Below are 26,786 nucleotides of genomic sequence, written 5' to 3'. Positions count from 1 at the left end.
CTCAGAAAACGGCATGATGGAAGATGTTATTGTGATCTATAGTTAAGTTTTAAAGTTAAGGAACCTCTGACATGCAAACACATGTAAAATGTCAGTCCTCTGGAATCTTAGAGAAATGAGCTTTTCTTAAATCGAATCAATTATAAGTGAGAATAATTGCAAAAGCAGAGATAAAGTAAAATTTCAAACTGGTCCCACTAAAAGGGAAACTCTTGGTCCCTTTTTAGGTGGACTTGCACCATTCATAATACCAGGTTAATTTACTCCAGGAGTACATAATGTATTTGGAGATTATAGAGACATGCATACATAATGCATGAGACTTCACCTAAACACTTTCCAATGAATCAGAAATGAAAGATGGGCTGCAAAGTGACCCACAGATGTGCAGCAATTGTGGGCGGGCCAACACAAGGTTAAATAGTGTCCCCTGTGTGGCTTCATAGAAATGTATCAGCTGAACTATCAGCTGATGTGGGCTGGCACTGAGATCAGTTGATCTGCTGGGATTGAAGCAGAACTTGACTTTGGGGCCTGTCTGAACTTGTGGATCAACTGGCATTGCCTTTCCTACATCCATTCTGATGCCCAAAAATGAACCTTCAGAGCTTGGGTTTTGATATGATTTCATGAGAGTACCAGTATTAGCAGTGTTCATGTGGGTCAGGTCTTAATGAAGCATTTATAGGCTGGAAACAGGCCTCTGTTTAGGTCATGCGTTAAGCTGCAGTTAAAAGGGAAAGCCCTGTATGCTAAATAAGCGTCTTTAAAGAATCCGTAATCGATATCTCGATATGTCTAAAGGCTTGCGTCAGTGATCAATGGGTTTTACGGGATTAGTTATGCACAAGTTCTTAGGAAGGACTGACACACTTCCTAAATCAGTGCTTTCTGCTTCTCTATGCTGAGCTCAGATAGCATCACTAAGGAAATTGGCAGAAACACAGAGCCCCAGGCAACCATGCTGTATGTTTCTAGTTCTGAATGGAAAGCTAAATCATCTATAGAAGAATTAGCATTAATAATCTGAACTACATGTAACGATGTATAGAGGCTTCCTGTGCAAGTGACACCACGGTAATATACTACATTATATAACAAAAAAACCCGATGTGACCACAGGAAACTGCACAATGCTCTTATTATATTGAATGCATAAAAGAAGGCGAGGAAAAAAGAATCCAGTCTATTTGAAAATCCTCTTAGGCAACAAGCTGCAAGCCCCCAGTTGTTCGCCATCCTGTCATATGGCTTCAAATGGGTATACAGCACCCATATTTAATGTGAGTCATTGGCTTAGGGCCTGTCACATGTGTTTTCTCAGAGTCTTTTGGAGCCTCCGGGCCTTATACCCACCACTGGATTAAAGAGCGAAATATGCAATGTGCTGGGAACTGCAAGAGACCAAAAGCCTGCCCTGACTCTTATACCTCCAATCTCTCTGATGAATTACATTTTAATCTGACATGCTCTTACTAAAGTCAAACAGCCTCATACTGAGGCTGCACAGCTTGCGACGCACTGAACAGACTTCTGAATGAATACCAATTAAACCCGAGTGAATGGCATTGGGGCAACGACGATGACTCCATGCTGCTGTTTGAGGTAAAATTAAGAAATGGAGAACATTTCGTGGCGGGTGGTCTCCACTTTGCTGGATATAAATGACAACAACAACAAAAAAAGTGAGCTTCTTTCTCTTTGTGAAACTCACAAGTCTTGAAATGCTGATACAAATTAGGCAGTTTGTCACAATACGGTGCAATCGGTGCTTTTGGTAACTGTGGTAGTTAAGATTGACAGGCCGTGGGTTTTTTTGTTTGGGGGGGGGTGTTGAGAACGCAATAAACAAAGAACAAACTCTATGGTTGGTGCTTCCCATGTGCCGTCCCTGTACAGAGTGAGACACAAGCATAATTCATAATTTCTTGAGCACAGGCAGAGAGCTGTCAAGTGACAGCATCTGTGTGGGAAGAGAGACAGCAAAGCAAATAATAACTAATGACTTTCTGCGATGCCCTAAAAAATTTGAGGCTGAGTTTAACAGAAGCGGAAGAGCGAGCAAGACTGATTGTGTGAGAGAGAGCGAGAGAGAGAGAGAAGGTGGCCGTAAGTTTTTTCGACAAAGCAACACATTTCCTGGAGTCCAAAGCGACATCGACAGGTGGTTTACCGGAGAGAAGGGAACGACTGCCGCCATTGTGTCATCTGTCAACCCTATTTGTTTATAGGCAGAACGCTGTTGACAGGCCTCATTAGAGTAAACCACTTGATCAGCTCTCCTCCCCAATCCTCTTCTCACTCTTTTGCAGTTTTCCGAGGCACTTGATAAATCCATCCAAAACAGCTGAATCACTCAGAGAAAGATGGGCAAATCAGTTAGAATGAGAGCAATATTTCCCCTGTTCTGAGGTCCAGTGAAAGTGAGATTGTCGCTGTGGTAGCTCTGCCTCAGTCTAGCTTAATAAAATGGATTTAAATGACAAGAACTTCATTAAAATGGTGCATTGCGATCATTTTATTAAAAAAAAAAATCAGCTTTAAAAAGGTTCAGCAAAAAACCTTTTTCATCTTTTACTCCATCCACACACTGCCCCTGGTCCTTTTCTGTTAACCATACAGTAAAGGCAAAATAGGAATGGGCTGCTGTCCCATAGATCAATATTAGACTTCTGTGAAAATGGCCATATCTGCTCAATGTAGTGGCAAAGCCAAAACACTGGTCCACTGCTCTGAGGCAGAGGGAAAAGTCAGCTCAGGATTAGACTTAGTAGCCTCACTTAAAAAAAGACCGGCCTCATTTTAAAACCCAGTATACATCTAAATATATGTGTGGACATCAATACGCAATTCGAACACAATGTTATTATATATGAAAGTGCTGTTAAAGTATGTACTACATAGACTTAATATTTTTAGCAGCGCATTCTCACCCTCTCTAGCCCCTTGCTCTCTCGCCTTGGGATTCGTCAGTCTGTGTCTCAGTGTGTTTTCCCCATACTTCCTGTTTTACTTTGATAGTCTGGTGTACGTTGTGTTAGGTTTTGCTTCCCACTGTCTCGACTGTTGGATTGTTGCCAGCTATGTTTCCCAGGTGTTTCCACTTTGCTCTGATTCACTCCTGTATTTAGTTTCTGCATCTCTGTCAGTCTGGTGTTGCGATCTCCATCATTTGCCAGCTGTGTTTTCTGCTTGTTAGTTCAGTTTCTAGTCTCTCCCAGTTTGGTTTCTGCAACTATACTTCCAGCAATAAAGCTATGTTTTTGAGTTAAGTCCTGCCTATGAGTCAGCATTTTGGGTACTCAACCCTGCCTGCTTCACACCACCATAGGACAGATTTGACTGTATTCGGGCATGTAAACCTCTTGGTTAGTTTCAGGAAAAGGACGTTAATTTAATTTGTCTGAAACCAGTTGTTTACTGCTGGGCCAAATGTGACACTGAAGCAGACTGGTGGTGTGTTCAACATGGTTCATGATATATTTATGAATTTTAAGTTACTGTTTTGTGCTAATGGACGTGGAATTTCCACTTTGGTTTAGATACAGAATGGCTTGCATTACAGCGTAAAGGTAGTTTTTGAAGTGATAACAAAGTTATTCACTTGTTCATGGACATGAATGACAGTGCTGGTAAGTAGAAAAAAACCACAAAGCTAAGACAGGGGCGATATTTACATTTACACTTTGATTGTGATTTTATTTGCTATTTGCTTTTTTTTTTTTAGGTTATTGTTGCACAGAAGATCTCTCATTGTATCAGGTATCCACCCAAGACACTCTACTCTGAAACCACCTGATCATCAAATTGTTCATGACTAAGCAAGTCTCCTTTAAAACTCTCATTTTGCTCTGTGATATACAATGCTCCTCTATCACACTTAGATAACATGTTCTGTGACAACACCCTTTTTAAACTAAAGGCTGTTATACACTGATGCAAATAAATGACACAAAAAATCCAGATCCGTACTTGCTATGTAACTTACATACACACCAATTTTTGTTTTCGCTGCCTCAAAAACAAAATTAAAAACAAAAATAAAGCCGACACCAAGCCATGATCAGCTCGTCCTGATGTTTCTGAGATTCTGTGTCCGAGATAAAGATATATCACAAACGTTTCATCCATATTTCATTGGGCAGTTTAAAAAAAGTTGAAAATTTGGAGATTATAGTTGTCGTTTCAAGCCAAACAACTGCCATGGCATCTTTGCAAACGTCCATTGCCAGCCCCTTTATTTTGTACAAAGTTTGTGTGGTTTTTCCTTCTGACCAGATGCAGCTTTCTGCTGCATTTAACCAGCGTGGGCATCAGTGAGCATCATTAGTTATTGCTGGTATTTCCTGATTACACTTTGTCATGTATTAAAAAGTCTTGCTCCATAGCAGTTCCAGTTAGCAGTCGAGCAATGGCTGGGAAGTAGACAAACACTGAATTGGTTCTGATACTGAAGAAAAATTATTTTGAGTCATGATTAGGAGGACTGTCATTTTTGATAGATTTGTTATAAAGATTTATGGACAACTACCGAGGGAACCGAGTTGCAGGAGTTTCATTTATTTCACAATGGGATGCAAACTGTTGCAGTGATTTTGAGAAATGAGGTTCCCCCGATAATACATCTGTGTTTACTCAAAAGAAGCCATTATCAGGGCACCTGTTTGTGCCAGGGGCGACTGTCATAGCACATGTACTGCAGGGAGTGTTTCACCGCATGTGATGCCAACCAATAACTAGCACAAAAAGAGAGATGTGAAATAATTTCTTTCAAATGTTCACTTGATTGCCAGTGTCAGTGAGGTACGTGCCACTATAAACATAAAGAAACCTTTTCTTCACATGTACCTGCCTTTAGTGTGGCATTGATTAGAATTTATTTGAGCACATAATAGGTTACTTAGTACTGCAAAGGAATTCTGAAGCAGTTGATAGCTCGACAGCTTGATGATAAGCTCCATATACATTCAATGTTTAGTGTTTGTTTGTGCTCACAGACCCCCATCCCACCCCACCCCACCCCCATACTCAGTGTGGTTAAGTCAGAGACTTGATCCTTTTAAAAGGATTCCACCAACTGCATGCTCATGAGGGAGATGTAAATATAAAAAAATGAACTGGTATTTAATTGTAATGCATGTGGATGTTCACAGCAAAACCTCTAAATCAATAAAGGACACTGTCACCACTAGAAGAATTATACCATTAGCTGTTTGGTCAAACATTAAATTCTATGTCAATCACACTGACTTTAAGCAAAATAAGCAGCATACAAATATACCCAGTGAGGCAAAGTGTTGGTGCATTTGGCTGTTTATGTCAGCAGCTAATTTTTGGTGAGTCTCCGAGAGAACACAGGGTTTTGGCTCTGGCCCAGTGTTCCCGTCTCCGGTGCTCTGGCACAGTAATGACAGCCAGATCTATCTGTGTTTGGGTGTGCAGCTTTGGGCTACTTTGGGCTCAGAAATGAAAAATGTAAAAGGTGTAGCTTCAACACCTGGACTTGAGCCAGTGTACTTTGGCCAGTTTCAGAGAGTGTTAGACACCAGAGAGTTATTTCATCTACGTTTTTCCTAATTATACTGTATCACTGCTGTTGGAGTCATGCATGTCAGTGCAGTGTTTAGCCTTCTTGCTTCACAGCAAGAACATCGTGGGTTCAAATCCACCTTCCTGTCTGCATGTGCATGTTCTCCCTATGTCTTTGTGAGTTTTTTTTTTCCTGGATAGCTTCCTAAAAACTTATGACCCACCCCCCTGAATTGAATAAGTGGAAGAAATTTGATGGATGGGAATCATTTGGACATTGTTTTTAGTTATTGCGGACTTTTTGCAAGATGTGATCACAAAGTCCTACAATTTCAAGAATAACAATAATAAACCATACCAGGAATGAGTATGGCTGCTCTCTCCTTCAGGGTCATCTGTATTGTGTACCTTTTTACCTTTTCTAATGCAAGATGCTGTTTTTAAATCCCTCCATAAAAACTGTGTTCTAACCACCTGCATTTGTGCTGGATCTCCTTTGGTGGTTAGTGACCCTTACATCCCATTTCTTGCTTTGTGTTAGCATACAAATGCTTGTATAGAGCTGAAGTTGTGTTAGCAGTATAATGCAGCTGTTTCTGTTCTGGATGCAGTTTGCACTTTACTGTTGCGCTCTTGTCCTTTTGAGGGAAAAAAATAAAAATGTTCACATATTCACTATAGGCTATTCCACCGTTTTCCTTCTTCCCAACACAAACTGAAATCAGCTGAGTGTTATAGTTATAGTTGTAGCTGTAATGTAATGACCGAATTTAGTACTTTAGATTTGTCAGTAACACAATAATGTGAATACTGTAACATGTTATTTTTTTTAACATGTTACACAAACACTGGTTATGAGTAGGATATGTGGTGAGTAAAGACTGTTCATTTAACAGGTCACTTTGAGTACACGCATCTCAGCTGCATTTGTTTGTCACATATCTGAAAACAACAGAGTAGAACTCCATGGTGAAAGTCTGACCTTAAGGAATGATTTTAAAATGCACAACTCTACAAAGTTACAGAAAATAAATGTAAAAATTCCCAATCAAACAAACAAACAAACCCCCAAACCATCTGGTCTGATGCACTGGCTTTAGGCTTAGACACTGAAGATTTTTCACATGACAACTGCCATTTGTTTTTTGGTTATAATTGGAGATTGCAGCTCTTACCAGCAGTAACAGTCAACGTCCATCATGAAGAGCACAAGCACAACTGGTCACAACACAGAGCATTACAAAGGTTTTGGTTGTGCTCAAAATAGTCCACAGGTGTACAGCACTAGCACAATGTATGTAGGTTTAGCCAAACTCCAATGATAACTAATCATTCTGTCAGGGCTTATGAATGTAAATAAGCACAGTGATTGAGGAACTGACAGCTTATCATAGTGCTCTGTTAAAATGCATATGTTGGAAATAATCTGTGAATTTATACCTAATCTTATCAAACTGCAAGTAAATTATGACGATGGCAAGTTGACAGGTTTGACAAACTGTGTACCAGACTCTCTTTTTACTCATTAAATATCTCTCTATGGTGCAAAAAATACAGTAAAGAACAGATAATAAAATATGTGTCATCAAATTGATTATCTTGTCAATCCAGAAAGAGAAACCACCCACTCCATTCAGTCACTCCTTCACTTTGCCCACTAATGAATATTCTGGGCTCCATGCCGTCAAGCTCTGGGTGCTGAAAACACCTGTATTCAAAGATTAAGAGGTGTGGCCCAATGCTTGTGTCCACATAGTGTAGGTTGATGGGTTCTTATCTGGATATTTCTTAGGTAAACCACTTTTTGTTATCTCGTTTTTTAACACTTTTCAGAAGTGGTACTGATCCTCTTTATGCACGCATACAACACTCGGTGGACAGGTGGCTCTTAGCTACACTGCTTGTCGTGGTCTGCTGTCGTGTGCCTGCATATGAATAAAACTAATCAAACTGAAGACACAACAGCTTTATTTATTAAGACCTTAACATGTTGTGGTAGGTTACAGTATGTGCTCCAACACTCATTTCTCACTAATGAATGACAGTACATCCTGTATGCAGATCAGCATATGTGCTCTTTATCAGCAACACTCCAACTGCACTCTTTCATTACGTTATCTATAATTAATACAAAAAAACAGCCTTTGTCAAATGTTTTAGTCATATTTTGTCCAGCCATTTATTTAATAATCAGTTTACCATGCATCCATGTAGAAAAAAATGGTGTTTTTTGAAAGCAGGCATAGCTGTAATTTGCAACTTGACTACAGATTGAAAGTAGTCACGCAGCTAATTGTAATGTTTGCAACATAAGTGTGTCAAGTGGTGGCAGCAGCACAGCTAATTACAACACTAGCTTTCGCTGTCAAGAGAGGTTAACAACCTTAACCCCTTTCTACAGCTGCTGTTTTGGACCGCGTTCCCTGATTTAACATTCCTCTATTTAAAGCTTAATAACTTCTCATGTAAACATTACAGAACCATGGGTAATGTCTTTTACTGAAGACTCATGTGCAATTAGGTTTCTGGCATTTATTGTGGGAAAAAACAAACAAAAAAACAGTTCTTTCTTTTTTTTCTATGAATACTACTTCCTGCCTCAAGTCTACAGGCCCCTGTCAAGCACATGAGGCGAACCTTGGATACAAAAATAATCACTTAATCTTTTTACCTTGTTGAATCTCACAAATTATATAAAATCGCGTGTATAACTGGCATATGAATTCTTGCATTATTGCAAGAGACATGAATAGACAGATTGATGGATGGTCATCCCCAACAGGTTAATGTCTAAAGGATTCAGTTTGGAAGGCAGAAATACAATAAATGTTCTAAAAATTACTTCTTTTCCACAAGATACCTGTCTGCTACAGAAAAACATAGCACCTGACACAAGAGTCTTGAGGGGATCTTTACTAAAATTGTAGGTCAAACTGAAGACCAGATTCTGTCACAACAAAAGATTCCAGCCATTGCCAGGAAGTAAACATCTGAAGTATTGCAACAAGATGCAATTTTTTTCTCCTTGGGTTGAGTCGAGCAATTTTGTATTAAAAAATGTCATGAATTACAAGATGAGTAGCACTTACACACACTAAACTGCCTGCTGCACAGCTCACATTAAACATAGGGTAAAAAAGTTTCTGGTCATTGGAAGTATTTTGCCAAAAGTAAGCCGGGACCACCAGAGCAATGGCTGTATGCAACCCTGAAAATCCAAAGTGGAACAGGCCAACACCCATCAATCATGATGAACAAATCAGATTATTAATATTCTAGTTAATCTCCAAAAGTTGAATCTGTTCATCTGGACGTAGCGTTTTGTGGGAGAAACTGAGACTGAAGAAGTCACTTGGATGAGTGACGAAACGTTTCTCCCACAAAACGCTACGTCCAGATGAACAGATTCAACTTTTGGAGATTTACTTTCCTGGATGATTGAGAATGCATCAAGACGAAATATTCTAGTTAGAATATTCAACTTTGATGGTTATATCCACATTCATCCTATTCAAGATTCCTTGTTCCACTCCAGTTTACAGTAAACAAAATTCCTGACCAGTAAAATAGAGGGATTACCTATCTAGACTGCTTTGAGATGCTGCAGCATTGTCATGGCTACCACAGATGAAATGCTGACAGGGGTGGGAAACTGCAGTCACCTCATTTAAGCATTTTTTCTGTCCATTATATCACTTCAGAAAAACCAGAGTGACTCCAAAGTGAAATCTAAAAATATTATAGTCCACCTCTAGAATTCAAATATACATTTCCACACCAAAACACAAATATGACATAGATGATGTCTTTTTTTTTATGCTCTTAATGATTCTCTTATTGGTAAAAAAATGTTGTATTTAAGAGGGCTGCAATTGGAGCTTTCTCACTTTATTTTAGATGCTTCTCTCACCACCCAAAAAGGTCCATTTGTTGGATTTGTTAATCCCTTAAATCCTAGGCTATTTTTTTCTTCCGCTCTCAGTAACAGTTCTAAAACTATCAGAAGCCAGCACAAACAGTTCTTGGCTCCATTGATAACGAGTGCTTAGAAGATTTATGAAACACAGTCAGCCTCCTTGTTCCATTCATCAGTACAATTTTACTTCTGTCTCATCACAACCCTAAATAACAGTCTTCTAGTCCTGACTGATAGCACTGATGTCATTAGTTTCTGAACAGAAAATGAAGGACAATACTTCACACATTTAAGACAGTGGAGTACTTGGCAGCCTCTTTCATGAATTTCCCCCCCAAAAATTAAATTAAATATTAGAATAAATAAAATGGCACCAGTTGCATTGTCATGACAGAACCACTTGCCAGAAGTTAAATAATGATTTCAATTTCTTATTTTTGTACCTGTGGCCATCACTGGAACATCTTACTCAACAAAGCAATTGCTTAGATCAAGACACATAATGACATGCTCAACTAGAGGAGAACGAATGAGCAATCGCACAATTTTTCTTACATTCAGCTCATCACATACTGACAATTGATCAGAAACCCTCTTACTTCATTAAAGACTTTCCCCTTAGCGACATTTCTGATGCACTGATGCATGAAGTGTCCATTTTCTATGTCACGAAAACCAAAAACCGAATAGAACTTTGAGCTTAGACACCGACAAAGATACTTTTTAATGACCTGTCATACAGTGGGTATCAGTATATGGTATATTGGGAGTGAGACATATTTGCAAACTCACATGGTGAAAACAAGCCAACAATTTTATCAAAAAACAGTTTATCAAAAACTACTTACTGCAGAGGTAAATCTGAAAGTGAATCAGACCATGAGAAACATGTTGTTATAAAAGCTAATGGCTAGACGTAAGAGCATTATTATAAATAGTATAATAATACAAAAAAAAGTACTTCAGTGTCAGTACTTCCAGTGTAAGTACCTGGCTGTTTTACCTTTTTTAAAGTCAGCTACGCTAACATTAATACTACGATTCAGGTTAAATTATGGCAGATAATAAAGTTTAAAGAAAAAAAGGCGGTTATTAATGCCAAAATCTTCTAAATCAAATTACAACCCCCAGTTGGTGGGGACAAACTTTTATTACTTTACATTTGAAGAAAACATCAAGTTTAAAATGGAACCATCGATATTCTTGTCAAACTGAAAAACAGGGGACTTGCTTGTTGCCGTTTTAATTTGGAGAATAAAGTTAAAGTGTCAAAAACAAACTCCAAACCTTTCAAAATAAAGTCAGAACTTTTAAATGCATCCTTGAAATTTCAACTTTATTTTCAAATCTTTGAAATAATCAAGTTTAAATGTGGAAATGACTGGTGATTTTTCACTGCCTCACTCCCAGTGACAGCTAGGATAGGCTTCCCTGTGGCCCTGAGCCAGAAAGATGATTAAGAAAATGGATGGATGATGTAAAAACTGCTGAGAAATAAGTTGAAATGTTGAGAATAAAGCTAGAAAGTTTAAAAAAAATGGAAATCTTAACATTGGATATTTCACCTTTATTTATACAGGCAACCTTCTGCCTCAAATTTTATTTTTTTAAATTTGCACTTTACTTTCAACTTTATCATAAGCATTTTAGCATGTTTACAAAATACAGTATATATATTCATTACTCATCACTTTATCCTTACATGAATGGTTTTTTTTTTTTTTTTACATGTGCACTGCCAATCTTACCCCTCTATTCTCCTACACTAAAAGCCAACAACCAACATTTTTGGATTTTGCTTGTGAACCCAGGTTTCTGGGTAAAACATCGTCATTCATGCAGCATCTCTATTTTTACCTGTCATGCTTTATCAGTAGAAAATATCTTAATAGTGAAATCTGAGAAAGGCTAATAATAGCAAATGATCACTCTGTTTTATCTCACTCATGCTTATCTGCACAAGCATGCTTTAAGAGCCACGGGAAAATCTTTCAAGTAAAACCGAGGACACTACACTTCAGATCTCAGAACAGCATTAGAACATTAGCGTCATTCTCTATTAGGCTCTCATTATGTACACTCCAACACATCAACTACAGGGCTTGTTTCTACACCAGGACTTAAGTTGCCAGAAGAATCCTGCAGGTGCTGTTCTGTTCCTCTCTCTCTCTCTTCCCCTGCTGTTCAGTAACTGGAGCACTTAAAGTACTGACACTTTGTTTGAAACGAATTCCCAAACTAGCCACTGTTTCAGTCTGCCCACATTTTATTGCATGTGAGCAACACTGACTTGCACACAAAAGCCCCAGCGTACAGTGAGACATCTTATACATGTATGTGCATGTCAAAAAAGCCATTAGAGTCTTTTTCCATCTATTACTTCGGGAAGGATATTTGATAGCCACGTTTTTCTGCGTTAGGCCTTGTGCCCACTTCTTCGTTCCCAACCCACAGCTATGGCTCCTTGAAATAATACCCAATTTTAAGCCTGCAAAATGTGAAATCCAGCCTGGCAACCCCCCAAAAAAGCTACTAACAACTGCAACTAACATCATGCAGCGTTATAAAAATGGTGAGAACAAAAGTGACACTATGCTGTGATGGTGGGAAACAGCAGTAATTAGAACAACAACAGCATCCCAAACAAAGCAAAAGTTGTTTTGTATTTCTTTGTCGGTGTCTGTATGGGGAGATAAATGCAGATTGCTTCATCAAATCAACCCACGCAAGTGTAAAGTCGCCACACACTATTGGTGTTTGATCTGTAACTGGATTCAGCAGTGGTGTAAAGTGTCGGGGGAGGGTGTTGAGTTTATTTGAGTTTTATTTCCACATATTTCAGCTTCCCTTTTCTTTTCTTCCTTTAATAGAAAGAAGTAAATTGCAATTTAAACACTATATTGCTCGTGTTCATCCCAATTATTAGCCTCTTAACGTCCATTGAGTAATTAGTGACACATCTACCATTCCTTTTTTTGTCCTGTGACTTTGAGAAAACAAAAAAATTGATGAATATGAACAATTTTATTTGTACTTTATTGAAAGAATTGTTGTGGAGCAAAATTAAGAAAATTTAAATGGGCTGCAAATATCTTTGCTGTAAATGCTGTTAAAATGTTCTGTGTAGATTTCATGATGTAGATGACTGATTTATAATAAGTTACATAATTTCATGAATATATATAAACAGTTTGTGTTGAAATGTCTTTATTTGAAATGTACATGTGTGAAGTGTAAAAGCTAGTGTCTCGTGAGAATACCCTTAACGAGAGTACACGAGACTTTCATGGACTGCGAGGGAGCAGATGTCTCTCATGAAGCGATTTTAAGCTAAAGGTTTACTAAAAGAAAAAGCAACACAAGGACTTAAGGACCTCTTTTCAGGACAAGCAGCCAACGAGGTATTTGTCATTTGAGAAATGTTTTTTATTTGTGTTTGGACTTAATATGTTACTGTAAAGTTGCTAATTGGTTTGTACTGTTCGCTCGTGACCAGTTCTCACGGCGTATTGGCGTATCGGCGTACTGGTGATGGTGAGGCTTCATTTTTTTTATTTATTCATTGAGTTATTGATTTATTTGCTTGTTGAAAGCTTTTAGGCTGTCACACATTTTAGGTACCACCAAAGAACCTTGTGTTTTTTAAAAAAAAAATTGGACTCCTTCACATTAACAATTACTCAAAGTAGCCTGCATAACTTTATAGTTACTCTGTTTCAAGTAAGCTTGGCATGCTAATGGATCTAAAACATCTAAATATTATATCATCATTACAATTAATATCCAATAAATAATTCTAGTACACCCCACTGCAGAGTAGTTACAAGGTTTTAATTATTTATACCTGTTAGTATTGTTGATAAGCTAATTTATGTTTAACATGTGGTGCCAGCTTTTTTCCTGCACACTGATTATTTTTTAACCCAAGCCTAAATCAGTAACCTTTTTTATCAGAGCTTAAATTATTTTACTGTACTGTAGAGGTTTGTGTCTTTTTACTAATTCTGCTAGCAATTCTTATTATAATGGAATCTCAAGACATGGCCTAGTTGTAGAGTTTCCAGTATGGGGTCACAGTTTTGTATCTTTACAAAACAGTTTTGTGGGATACCTCAGACCAGGGGATTTTAGAGTTGAGCTAAACAACTCATTTAAGATGTGTTCCTTCACAATCTGTGATGCTGTGAGTCAGTGTAAGAGAAACTGTACTGGACTGTCATGATGATGAGGGAGCTGAGTATGATGGTGAAGGTCCTGATTTACTGGTTGACACAACTGTAATGTATGGTTGTGAGACGGAGTAAGGTGCTAAAACATGCAGAAGGATCTTGGAATAAACCCATTTCAAAATCTCTTTGAAAGTTGCCATTTTATGTGGGTTTTAGGCATCTGTTAAATTTTCCAAGTATTTGCAATACTTCTAAAGATGGGTTCTCTCTGGGTTCTCGGCTTCCACCCACAGTCCAAAGACATGCTTATTAGTGTAATGGGTAATTCAAAATTGGCCGTAGGTGTAAATGTGCGTGTCAATGCTTGAATGTCTCGCTTAGCATTGCGACAGACTGGAAACCTGTTGAGGCTGTACTCTGACTCTCCAACAAACAATATCTTATTCAGTTTGCCCTCTAAGGTGTAAAGGTGTATGTAGTTGCAGACCATATAGATGTTTCCTGTTGTGCAGGGCTTATTTTAATGTTAGATTAGCAAAGTCTTGATACTTGTGACTAGTGCTACTAAGTGGGAGTAGCACAAAAGTGATTTCTTGCACAGGGTACATCACCATTGCAGCATATGATGGATATCTAACCTTCCCTTGAGCAGGTTATGATCTAGGTAAGGTATAAGTACAAATAAAACCACTGCCTACTGACAATTAATTTTTAAATTGCATTGTCAATCTGGAAGGAGCCCATTGACCTTGGTGCACCAGATTTTATAAAGGTATAAGCCTATTGTATAAAGCTATTTCATTGTTTTGTAAGCCTCACTGTAGACAAATAATCCTAAAACAGGACATGTAAGCTTTATATGCAATAACTTGCAACTTATTGGTTTAAATCTGCTCTTATATTTGTTTGTTACTTACTCTCAGACTGCGCAGGCACCAAGACAAAAATAAGAAAGCAAAAGTTTTTAAACACCATAACAATGCATTTAAACTGCATATTAGTTTAATAAAAGTTCCAAACAGTCCCAGTCCCAGTCAGGTCTGCCTATGTCATAATGATGGGGCAGTTATATTAATTATTTGATCCCTGTGACTTTGTTTAACCTTTCCATATTCATCTAAATATTAGTTTTCCCTTAGTTTTTAAATTAATATACTCTGCTCCCTGTAGATTTGTGAGTAGTCATTTATTGTAAATACTGCCTGATAGGTATGATGGGTTGCTAGACTGACCCATCACCAAACATATGCCTTGTAATAGCTAAAAAGAGAGCTCTGAAGCAAAGCACTTTAGTCCTGAAGAGTGCAGTCATGGTTTACTCCTCTGCAACTTAGCTTCATGAAAGTGCAAATGTGTTGTTACATTTTCCTTTTAGTAAAAAAAGTAATTTGGACCAAGAATATGTATAAAGATGAACGTAGCAATTATGTTAAAAAAAAAATCTTTTAAGAATGTCGAACCATGCTGTGATGATGGTACACCTCGGAATCGCACAAGAAGTGCTTGACAAAGTTAATAGGTAGACGGATATGTAGCCAACCCTGTTGAGCCTCCTTCTATCCTAGATAATAGACTGAAAAAGGATGGATAGCAAACAGTGAACTTTTGAGGAGGCTTACAATCAAAAGCCATCCAGCTAACTACAGGATCCAGTAGAGAACCTCAGAGCATACCGCTGTTTTTCTCACCAATGATTACACTGTCAGCTATTCTACTATACAGAGAAAAGGCCAAAGAAAAAAAGAGTGAAATTCCCGCCCCTGAATTTTCTTTTTTGTCTTGCTGTAATCATGCAGCACTGAGCTGCTGCTCGAGTCATTCTATATCCTCACTTTTACGGTTAAGTGTCTCAGAGCACCCTCTCAAGGTTCAAAATTGGATATAAAAACACCAGTGTATGCATCAATACTCCTGTGACAGCTCAGGTATTAAAGCTGAACCCGCTGACTCATCATCATCGACAAAAAGCTCCTTTCTTTCTCGTAAAAAGAGAAAGAAAAGTTTTACAACCAAGTTCTCTGCTCTGGCAGCAAACATGTGGTAAGGCTAAATAAAATCATCTCTAGGAAAAATAGAAGTTATAACCACCCCCTCACCAACCCCATAGGGGTGTATAATGGTGGTACGAGGGTGTGTGTGTGTCTGTATATATATATATGTGTGTGATGTGTGTGTGAGGTGTATTGTCCTGGCCACATTCGGTTAACAACCCCATTAACTGGCTCACAAAGCAACCCCGGGGCAACGATAACATCAATCCTGGCTTTAGAGGCCATTATGTTTCTGCTCGAGATATATGCCGTGCGCTGGAAAAGTGAGGTGAGGCCGTGGTGGCTGAGTGGCTAGAGGGTGCCACAGTGTCACCAGCAGTTTTTTTTTAAGCCTAGCCCTCTGTCCACCCCATCCTGATAGCACACAAACACCAATAGAGCTTCAACAAGCCCCCCTAGGCTGCTTGGCAGGTGAGCGCTGAGGCCGTTTATCTGCTTTACTCAGACCTTCACACTCCACACATAAATCAAAACATTTCTAAATGAACACCACAATGGATACGCTAACTGTGCACAGGCACCTTCTAGACCACACAGAAACAGATGTCCAAAAAGGAAAACTAATCAACTTCACCCCACCAAAAAATCATCTGATGAACCTTAAATAGCACAACAGTTTTATTGCAATAACTGGTTTAACTTCATTCCATTGGAGACCACTCAGAGTGATGGTCAGAGTGATCGCTCCTAGCTTGCCACTCAAGGTGTGTTTTTAGGTTATTCCCACCGTTAATCTTTTAAATTGACACTATCATTATTATGTAATCAACATTAAATTTTATTTTCCTCATAATCAACACTTATGACGCAGACATGTCTGGGCTAAAACTCACTCCCCTGCACTATTTGAAATGAATGTGGGTGTGTTACAGAAGGACTGCATTTCTATCATTTGGCTTGACTTGAAATTAGATGTGCGACTGAAAGTTTGTAGAGAGAACTTATTTCCTCTCTTTAACTGTTCTTTTTTTTGTTTCCACCTGCCATGTTTGCTGGCGAAAGGCCATGCGTGGGGGAGGGCACGGCAAAGAGAAAAAGAGAGGCAGCTGAGCCAATTTATGCAAATAAAAAAGACTTAATAAGTTAGCAGAACTAAAAAGTTAAAAAAGAATGTCAAGTAAAGTTTACGACTGTTTTAGCTGTTCCACTTTAGCCATGCACTTATGGTTACTAATTACTGTAGTTTTATGTGAATGAGGGTGTGAAGCTTACTGCATGTCCTTTGTCTTCATTCTGAAAGTCAGAAATAAACTCCCCGATGGGTATCTCTCTCAACAGCAGCAGTAGCGCTGTTATGTCTTTTATATTAGGGCCACAGATTTCTTTCATTTCCTTGTTATTCAGAAAAACTGTGATATATTGTTGAAATTGCACTGCTTTTTTTCTAATATTAAAATCTCAGGGATTAAATGTGCAGTTAAAAACCTTTTCATTGGTCTGGTCCACTCAAGATTGAAATGGGCTGCATATGGCTGATAATGTAAAATGAGTTTGACATCCCTGTCCTAATGGACGTGTGTGTAAATGAAGTCCAAATAAACTTTTGGGAACTCTACCAACACCATCATTCATTGACGCAGACATGAACTTTAATGGTAATAATTAAGAAAAGCAAAAAGGGAATTGGGTTGTTTTAAATTAGAATATACCAGACTGATATAAAAAAGTCCTAAGATGAAGTTTTGAATTTTTGAAATAACACTGCAAGCTTATTGTGTCTGTTATGGCTATGAAAATTAATGATTTAGAGCTCCACGTGCTCACTCCCGTTCTTAATCCACCGCAAGAAACAGATAAACTGTATCAACACATGCGTAACTATGTGCAAACACACACACACACACACACACACACACACACACCAATTCACAGAAAATACTCTTTCACTGTGTACAAATGTGCAATTCCAACACAGGCAGTACAAATAACAAATGTACCCAGAGACACGGACATTCACATACACGTACACGTGATACAGCTTCTGTTTTGTCTGCTCGCTGCTCACCAATGATAGCATTCACAATCCACAGACGCTGGGAAAAAAAGGTCAGTAGTTTCTTTGCCCTTCCTTTTCCGTCTGCTCCTCGAGTGACTATTAAGCACCAGGACTCTATATGGAAACATGTTTGTGTGCAACACCAAGCGCTTCATAGCCAGATTTCTCCAAGGGAGGTTTAACTGCCTCAATTAAAATCACATAAAGCAGAGTGTGCAAGTCCTAACAGCATAAACACGTCTCCTCTTTTAGAACAAACAAGGATAAAGAGTTTTCCCCCGATGGAGCCAGGTGGATGTCGATTTCCTCTCACGCTAATCACACTTTGGAAAGCGACACGAGAGTTAGCACAGATGAGTGACAACTCCCCCGCCGTCCTAGACATACGGGTGGGAGGGGACCAGTTTACACCCAGCACCCAGGAGATCAGTCAGCTCTCCCAGCGGGAGCCCCGCTGAGCGTCTCCCAGATTTGGTGAGACAGGGAGGCTTTCACGGCGACTGTGAGAGGAAATTCCGAGGCTTGTTTCACAATAGGAAATAGGACGAAGTTTACTTCAGGGGATGGAGCTCAGAAAAACCCACCTACACTCACTTTGCTAATCTCCTAAGGCTGATGTGAATCTTAACCATGTGAAATTCTCAGTTTGCATTAAAGTCAGTGGCATTAAATAAGTTTGTGAAGACAGGATGTTTCAAGGGCGGTCTGTATATGTTCCTTTTTACTGTGATATATGATGATCAGAAACTGGAGTTCTAAAGTTTAGCCTTATTGCTGTTTTACTTGCACTGTTAAAGCTACAGTCATGGTGTGCATACGGCAAGCCAACCTGTCTGCTCAGTTACCACAGTAGATTTTTACAGAGGAGAAACTTGGACTGCCAAGGACTTAAATTCACAAGAATAACATTGAGAATCTGCAGCATGTTTAAAAAAAAAATACCACTCACAGTTTTAACAAGCTTCATGTTAGGAAGCACTCTGTACAAAAGCAATCTACCATTTTCTTTAACAACTTTCATTGCTTTGTGGTAGGTGTTTGTTAGTACCTGCAATCTTGGATCCATCATAGAGGAATCCCAGAGCGTGCAATAATGCTGCTTTCCTCCTCACAAAGTCTAATCGTCCTATCCGACCAGTGTAACAGCTTTTTATCACCAGACTTTTTATCATGTTGGTATACTAATTTTAAAGAAAATCTGCTTTTGTTTCTTGTTTTACTCTTCAGGCGTCTGTTGCCTGCCCTCCCCTGAGTGCCTTGATAAAGTGACTTTCTTGTATTCAGTAAAAGCCTTTGTTGGGTCTTCACTGGTGAACTTTTGCTTTGTGTTCTGTTGCTATCATTAGAGGTTTGCATCATAACCACCATTGGCTATCACCTGTGTGGACAAAAATGATTATAAAAACACACAATTACCGTTGATATTCACTCAGCGTTGGGCAGTATGGGTTTGCCACAGCAGATACTTGATCCTGTGCTCTATATTCTCCTTTACATTTTCATACTCGTTATCATCATGGGACCCTTGAACGTCCTACTGAATGTCTGACTAATGAAATTTCTTCTTTATGGCAGGGTTAGGCAGAATCCATTAGAGGATTTACTGACTGACACCCAAACACTGCTGAATCAAATCCTAATCCCATATTGGTCTAAGCCTTGGTAATATTCTTTTCATATAGCTCCCTTCATATTTCTTCCACTCTCGAGTCTCAGATATATGTCACAGTTCTTAACAGAGAAGAAGCATGCTGTAAAAACTGTCACTTTATCAAATCATCCAAACCTCAACAGATGGATTTACTTGATTAATTATGCAGCATCCAAATAGCCCTCTGATGAAGTTATTCCTGTTATATGCATCATAAGTACTCTGAGTCTGATTTTAATACAAGTAAATATTCATGTTTATATTCGACAGCAAAACAACTACTTTCACGATTCGGAAATACGGAAACGTTTCAGACAACAAACCAAGTAAGATATAGTGATCGAAATGCTATTACAAACTACTATATATTAGAGACAGGAGAAAGAAACCACAAAACAAAAAGAAAGTAAAAAGAAGAAGTAGGTTTGTCTACAAAGGTGCTAATTTGTTGATTGCACATTTTGAATGAAGAACGTTTCTAAACTCTGCCTCTTGGCAGTAATCAGGAAAACTTGTGAAAGTTATGACAGAGTTGCCCAGAGAGTAAAAGAAAGAAGAGATGGCGACCCTGGCCTGACTTTATGTATCAGTGCAACTTTAAATTATATTGACATAAAGTGTAATGTCTCATCCTACATAAAGTGTGAAAATATGTCTATATACCTTAAAAACTCTTTATACTGCTCAGCACTCCCTTTTACCAATATATCTCATTACTCTGTGATCCCACTGAGGGCAATCTGGGGGTAGTTTGTGATAGAGAGATGTCTACTCCCACTTCCTAGAATGCTTTTCACCACTGCTTTTTAAGCTTGTTGCCTATAGTCTTACGGGGGTTTGTTAGCAAATAAATGCAGTATATCATTTCTCATGAGCCAAGCTGTCTGTGAACACTGGGGTGTGTCTGCAGTCTGGCTGGTGCTCAAAATGACAATTGCCTTATGGTTGCATTGCTTTCTAGTTCAGCGAGGTTACTGTCGGAGGTAAAGGTATCTACCATTAAGGAATATTATTGTTTGTATTTATTTTTTTGGTATGACTGTTTAACATTGGTCCAAAATGGTAAAGCTAATTAGGGCTGACTGCTAAAATGTGACATGCAAATAGCTGCTAACAACATTTTTTAATGATGGGATGGGAATAATCTATTAAAAAAAAAGTCTTGTCCTTGGTTGTAACACAAAACACATTGGAGATATACATGGTCCTCCCTGAGCATCTCTTGCTCAAGGGCATTGTCAGCTTTATCAGAGCCTAGTGATTCATCAGGCTAGTTGGTAAATAAGAGATGTTATCAGGTGCTCCTTGTGGCATTGAGGGCTCATGTCCTAATCAATAACATTCCAATTCTTCACTGATCTCCTCCTCTGATTAGCCGAACTAATCCAATACACAATGTTGCTGTCTATTACTGAGGCAGGACAAAGCCTTCCCGTTCAGACTGCCCTTATCTGTGCTTTTGCGTTTACTACTGATATAAGGTGGGTATAAGCCAAGGGCTACTGCGAGGACATCCTCAGGCTCTCCTAATTGTTAATCCACTTGGGCCAGCAGGTAGAAAGGAAATCTCACTTGGCCTGGCAGCACCACGGGCAGTTAAGTGAGATGACTGTAGTGAGAGCTAACCAATCGCCACCCAGAGACATAGTAAGTCAAGATAAAATGGCCTGTAATTTTTCTAACTCCCTTAAAAGGAAATGGAAGATAGCAAAGTGCCATGGATAATGAAAGAGGTTGGAAAAAGGAGGGGCGGTTTGGACTGTCAGTCAGTAAAGAGTGGCGATGGCAGCAGGCACTTACTGACGTGGGGATGCTGATGAACAAGCCGAGCCTAATTTGAGTTAATGAATATGAAATATGCATCAGTTTTCACTCTCAAAATGATATGCAGTAAGCATAACTGATGAAAGAGGAAATGAACAGCATTAACTAGTCAGACTTTAAAGCATCTAAAGAGAACATAATACATACAGTATTAGCCTATAGACCTCTGAATTACAAAGTCCACACTCTAGGTGTGTGTGCGTGTGTATGTCTATCTATCTATCTGTCTATCTGTTTTTTTTTTCTCACGTACTTAGTCTCAGATATATTGATAGAATACAAGGCATGAAAGACAGTTGTAAAAATTAGACAGCTGCTCCAACTTATCTAGCCCTTAACAGATGGATTCACTTGACTAATTATGTGTTCAAACAATCCTCTGATGAAGTGACTGATATCAAACACAACATAAATACTCTGAATGTAATTTTAATGGAAACAGAAGTCTGTGATTTTATTAACAGTAAAGACGGTGTCTTGAAACCTAAACATATACCATCAGAATAGCTGTAGTTACATAAAACCCATGGAGGTTTTAAATTATTCATAGATTTCCTGGAGGTACATGAAGGTCATTGGAAAAGACCTCACTGAGTCCTAAATTCCTGTTATGAGTTCCTTCTAACCACCCATTTCTATTATTGAGGAGATAAGTCTTTTTAAATAGTACCATACTGTCCAGTAATTTAAGGTTCACATAGGCAAGATCTACAAGTTCGAGGCTTCCAGTGTTGATTTTCTCCTAAAAATTTAGGCTACGTCCACACGTACACGGGTATTTTTGAAAACGGAGATTTTCCGTTTTCGTTTTAAAAAATAATCCCGTCCACACGTAAACGCAGAAATGAAGGAAAACGCTGCTAGGAGCATGCCAAAGCAACAGGTGGCGATATATTCCTAACCGTGTAGAAATGTTGGCCAATCAGAAGTCTAGAAGCCTCGGTGGGAAATAGTAAACAAAGATGGGGAGTAGAAGCAGAACCGAGTCGTATGTGTGGAGGGACAGTAACTGTGTGTGTATATGTAAGCATTTAAACACTGCAGAGAGTACAATTAACAGTAACAGTATTGTAGAAATTCATTTTACCGAAACAAAACGTGGCGCACAGTGTGACGTCAAAAGAGGCGCACACCTTTGACGCTGCGTTTTCTCCGTTTTTCTTGTCCACACGTAAATGCAAAAACGGAGTTTTCGAAAATATCCACCCTGGCAGGCGTTTTTAGAAATCTCCGTTTTCAGTGACCAAAAACGCCGTTTACGTGTGGACGAAAGGTGCAAACGCATAGAAAAATCTGCGTTTTCAAAAATACCCGGGTACGTGTGGACGTAGCCTTAGACTAATCTGTTTAATTTACATTTTAAGCTAAAGGGATTCCAATCATCTCTAAGGCATGAGTTGTAAGAAAGCCAATAAATACAATGAATGGACAAAGCTGCCATTAGTAGCTTGGAAGCTAGCCTTGACTATATACTTATATATATATATATATATATATATATATATATATATATATATATATATATATATATAAAAACACCCAGCGCGCCCCTGCGGGCGGTTTATCCTTCAAGCTCGGGTCCTCTACCAGAGGCCTGGGAGCTTGAGGGTCCTGCGCAGTATCTTAGCTGTTCCCAGGACTGCGCTCTTCTGGACAGAGATCTCCGATGTTGTTCCCGGGATCTGCTGGAGCCACTCGCCTAGCTTGGGAGTCACCGCACCTAGTGCTCCGATTACCACGGGGACCACCGTCACCTTCACCCTCCACATCCTCTCGAGCTCTTCTCTGAGCCCTTGGTATTTCTCCAGCTTCTCGTGTTCCTTCTTCCTGATATTGCTGTCATTCGGAACTGCTACATCGATCACTACAGCCGTCTTCTTCTGTTTGTCTACCACCACACTGTAAAATATAACTTGTTGTTTCAACTTAAAAATATGAGGTAAAGGGCTGCCTTAAAATTTTAAGTTAAGTCAAGAAATAGAGTTTGTTCTTATAACACAACCAATTGTTATCTTAATGAAAAATCACATGTTGTCTAAACTTTCATCTTAGTTTAGTTGACTGAGATTTGTTAGTCAGTTCAACTCCTTTAATTGTCATTTTTACTTGGGAAAACCCTTTCAGCTAAATTAAAATAATCTATTGTTTAAACTCTTGTCCTAGTTCAGTTGACTTGGGTTTTTTAGTTAATTCAAATACTTTAGTAGTTCTTTTAACTTAGGAATCTATTTTAGCTTAACTAACATAATCTGTTAGCTAAGTTGATTTAAGTTTATTAATTAACTGAGCTCCTTAAGGTAGCTGAGTGAACTTGTAAATCAGTTTCATTTTAATTATCAGAGTTGATTGACTGGATGTAAAGAAAAATGTGTATTAAACATCTTAAGTTTTGTTTTGTTTTTTTAGCTTTCTAACATCCATTTCAGCAAAACTACCTGTTAGGTTTATCTTAGATCTCAGGTTTAAATATCTACATTCCTTTAAATTAATTTTCTGTTGTTTACAGAAAAAAAAAATAAAACCCCACAGATTCCATTAAAGTCTATCTGATCATTTCATACAGAAAGTTTGTTTTAAGAACATGACAAGACAATTACTCATGAGCACCCAACATTCACCATTTATTGTGCCATCTTAGTCATCTGAGAAACAGAAAAATCAGTGACGTAGCTCATCAGGCTCACAATCCATCAAAACTCAAAGGCTGCTCCCTGTGAAACAATAAATTTGAACTTGGTCTTGAGCCCAGTTTGGGTGAAGATTAAATTCTGACCAATACTCTAGGAGCAGTAGTGATTCTTGTGAAGTAATAACATAAAGTCTGCATTAATGTAATGTATCAACGGGACACTTGCTATTTTAGAAAAGTTATTCTTTACATTTACAAAATTTTTAAACTTCATTGTGCTCAGTCACACCTGTTAGCATAAAACTTGAAATATTAAAATAGTACAAAACCTTTGATAAGTGACAGTAAAGATCAGTTTATAACAAGTAAGACATCAAACTCTTGTATTTGTCTTCGTTTACAATTGCAACAAATTCCACAGAACCAATATCTCTGAAAATGAGTGCATGCTTCTGAAACATTTGATAATATGGATATTTCAGATACATCAGTTTGAGTCTGCTCAATTGCAAAACAAAGGAAAAACTACTGACTTGCATGAGATAAGCATCTGCAAAGTCCACCATTATATTGTTGTTCACATAAGTTTCTTAAACCATGAACAAATGAGTAATTGTCTAATCTGGAATGTAAAGTGTAGTCATTTAGTGACATACAAAAGTGAGAATGAGAACTTGCAAGAATAAAAAAACAAACAGTAAAATAAAAACTGTCCTTAACACTAAGGAACATACAATTACAGTTCTGCATGGCTTTCTGCAAGAGTCTGTTTCTTAGACCATGCACTAGTGAGATGCACTGCCTTCCACCAATGTTCATTAGGATGTTCTGAATGACTTCAAAGATGTCCTTAAGTTCCTTTGGATAGTCTATGTTGAGGGCAAAAAGAAGGCCCATCAGCATGGAAATGGCACTTGAGACATCCCTCAGATTAGACAGGATTACTGCCGCCTCAAGGACAACCAACACATCGATGATGTCTTCTTCTTTCACCATCGCAATGCCAACTTTCATCCTCTTAGAAAACGTGTCTTCAATACCTGTCGGCTATAAAAGGGTTCAAAGACAAAAAAAAAAAAAAAAATTACACAATTACAATTACACAACATTCTTTGTGCTTAAGAATTCATGTCTTTCCAAAGAAGAGCCATACTGATGCTTTGGATGATGGTGATTGGCTTTGGGTAACACTTATTAGTTGTTAAAGTTTTTTCAGAATGAGATATGCACCCCCATGTTACAAATCCATTTCTTGCTTTAAACAAAGACCATGTTCATAAATAACTGAGCATGTCTTCAATTGCAGAATTCAAACAAAATTTTCAATTTAAATGGTAAATGGCCTGTATTTGTATAGCGCTTTACTAGTCCCCTAAGGACTCCAAAGTGCTTTACACATTCAGTCATTCACACACATGGGTGGATGACTGAATCGCGACTCAAGAGTTGACAGTTCGTCTTATAATTGGAAGGTTGCCGGTTCGAGCCCCGGCTCCGACAGTTTCAGTCGTTGTGTCCTTGGGCAAGACACTTCACCTGTTGCCTACTGGTGAAACAAAACGTGGCCAGAGGGCCCGGTGGTGCCAATGTCCGGCAGCCTCGCCTCTGTCAGTGCGCCCCAGGGCGGCTGTGGCTACAATGTAGCTTGCCATCACCAGTGTGTGAATTTAAATCTAGTTATGCTAAATATTGGCTGTGCTCTAAACCAAATCTGGCTGAGAATACATGAAATGTGCAAACTGCAGCTACACTACAGGATCAGATTGTGGCTCCATAGACAATGCTTCTTTAATCAGTTTATTGATTAAAGTTTATTTTTCCCCCTATATTAACAGCATGAAAAAAGAGCATATAGATGTGGCTGAACAGGTTGCATAATTGGCACTGAATATCAACATCCACCTTTACCCAGCTGCCCAATGACTCTCGGCCAGTAACCTTTAATTGCTTACCCAGTCTACACAGTCTCTTTTCCAGGGTCCAGGACATTTCACCAAAGTATTGCCCCCCACAGCTGTAGCAGCCACTGCAGCCCCTTAAATATCCTAATATCTCTGCCATTACAATATACAATGTGAGAAATCAAATGTAAAGCTGAAGTGAACAGTACAGCAGCGAAATGTCAAAGACCCTGGTGAAGACATGAATAAACACAAGACACTAATAATATCAATGCTAGCTTGCCAGTTAGTTTCTCTGAAACCTAGACCAAATCCAGTGTCAAAGATCTTGTAATAATACATTTGGTGAGGAAAAAGTACACATGTTATCATGTGGCATCTGTTGTTTCATAGATGCCACATGTTTCATTTAAAATCCACTGTGGTGCTGTCATTATTAAATTTACTAAAAGAAACAATGCTAACCTTCACAGTCTTGAAAGTGTGTGAGGGCTCTTCCTTTAGAAAATGAGGTCCTCTGTCCTCTTCCTTTGTGTAGGGCTCTGGTCAAAGAAGTCAAAAACAAAACCAAAACACTTTTTATACAGTGTTCATGAAACATGTAGACAGCTCCAAATTCACAGCTTTTTGATACATAATTCCATCAATATATGATTATCATTGGAGATTTTGAATCAGGCTTATCAGGACATTCAAGTAGAATATGATATCCAACCTACCACCAATATACACAGATTCTGTAAAAGTTACCACACTAAATGTCCAGTTGTGAAATATGATGACAGACTTTACTTATCAGCTTTCTTTCAATGAGTTCATCAGTTGAACTGGATAACCTAAAACTTAAACAAAGGATTAGATTTCGCAGTTGAACACTTACATCATCTCCGAAGCATTTTATGAGCCTAGTTAGCCCTCCTATGCCGCTCTTGATTTTGTACAGCTCCACGAACCTCTCCATAATGGTCAAGCACAGCAAAAAGGAACCCTTTCAGGTCAACAGATGTAAGACGGGCAAATTCTGCTTCAACCTGAGCAATAGAAGAAGAGGGGTGGAGAGTACAGGCAGAATAAAAAAAAGATTCTTTGAGACCCAAATTTAAGCAAACAGTCATCTGAG

The 26,786-nt window shown here is 38.6% G+C and overlaps 1 protein-coding gene and 1 long non-coding RNA gene across 3 annotated transcripts in view; one reads left to right on the top strand and one right to left on the bottom strand.

Annotated features, from left to right (window-relative positions):
* unc5db (unc-5 netrin receptor Db) overlaps window positions 1–26,786 on the bottom strand; it is a 278,720-nt gene that overhangs the window by 137,142 nt on the left and 114,792 nt on the right. The gene's annotated exons all lie outside the window — the stretch shown is intronic.
* Window positions 12,678–21,899, top strand: LOC102078661 (uncharacterized). Its single transcript, XR_269615.4, has 3 exons — window positions 12,678–12,846; window positions 12,942–12,979; window positions 17,914–21,899. It is a non-coding gene; the product is annotated as an uncharacterized LOC102078661 (long non-coding RNA).

This window comes from Oreochromis niloticus, linkage group LG12 (genome assembly GCF_001858045.2).
Source record: "Oreochromis niloticus isolate F11D_XX linkage group LG12, O_niloticus_UMD_NMBU, whole genome shotgun sequence".
In the NCBI taxonomy this organism is placed as follows: domain Eukaryota; kingdom Metazoa; phylum Chordata; class Actinopteri; order Cichliformes; family Cichlidae; genus Oreochromis; species Oreochromis niloticus.
Note: the sequence above shows the minus strand (reverse complement) of the source record. Positions and strands in the feature narration are given on the sequence as shown.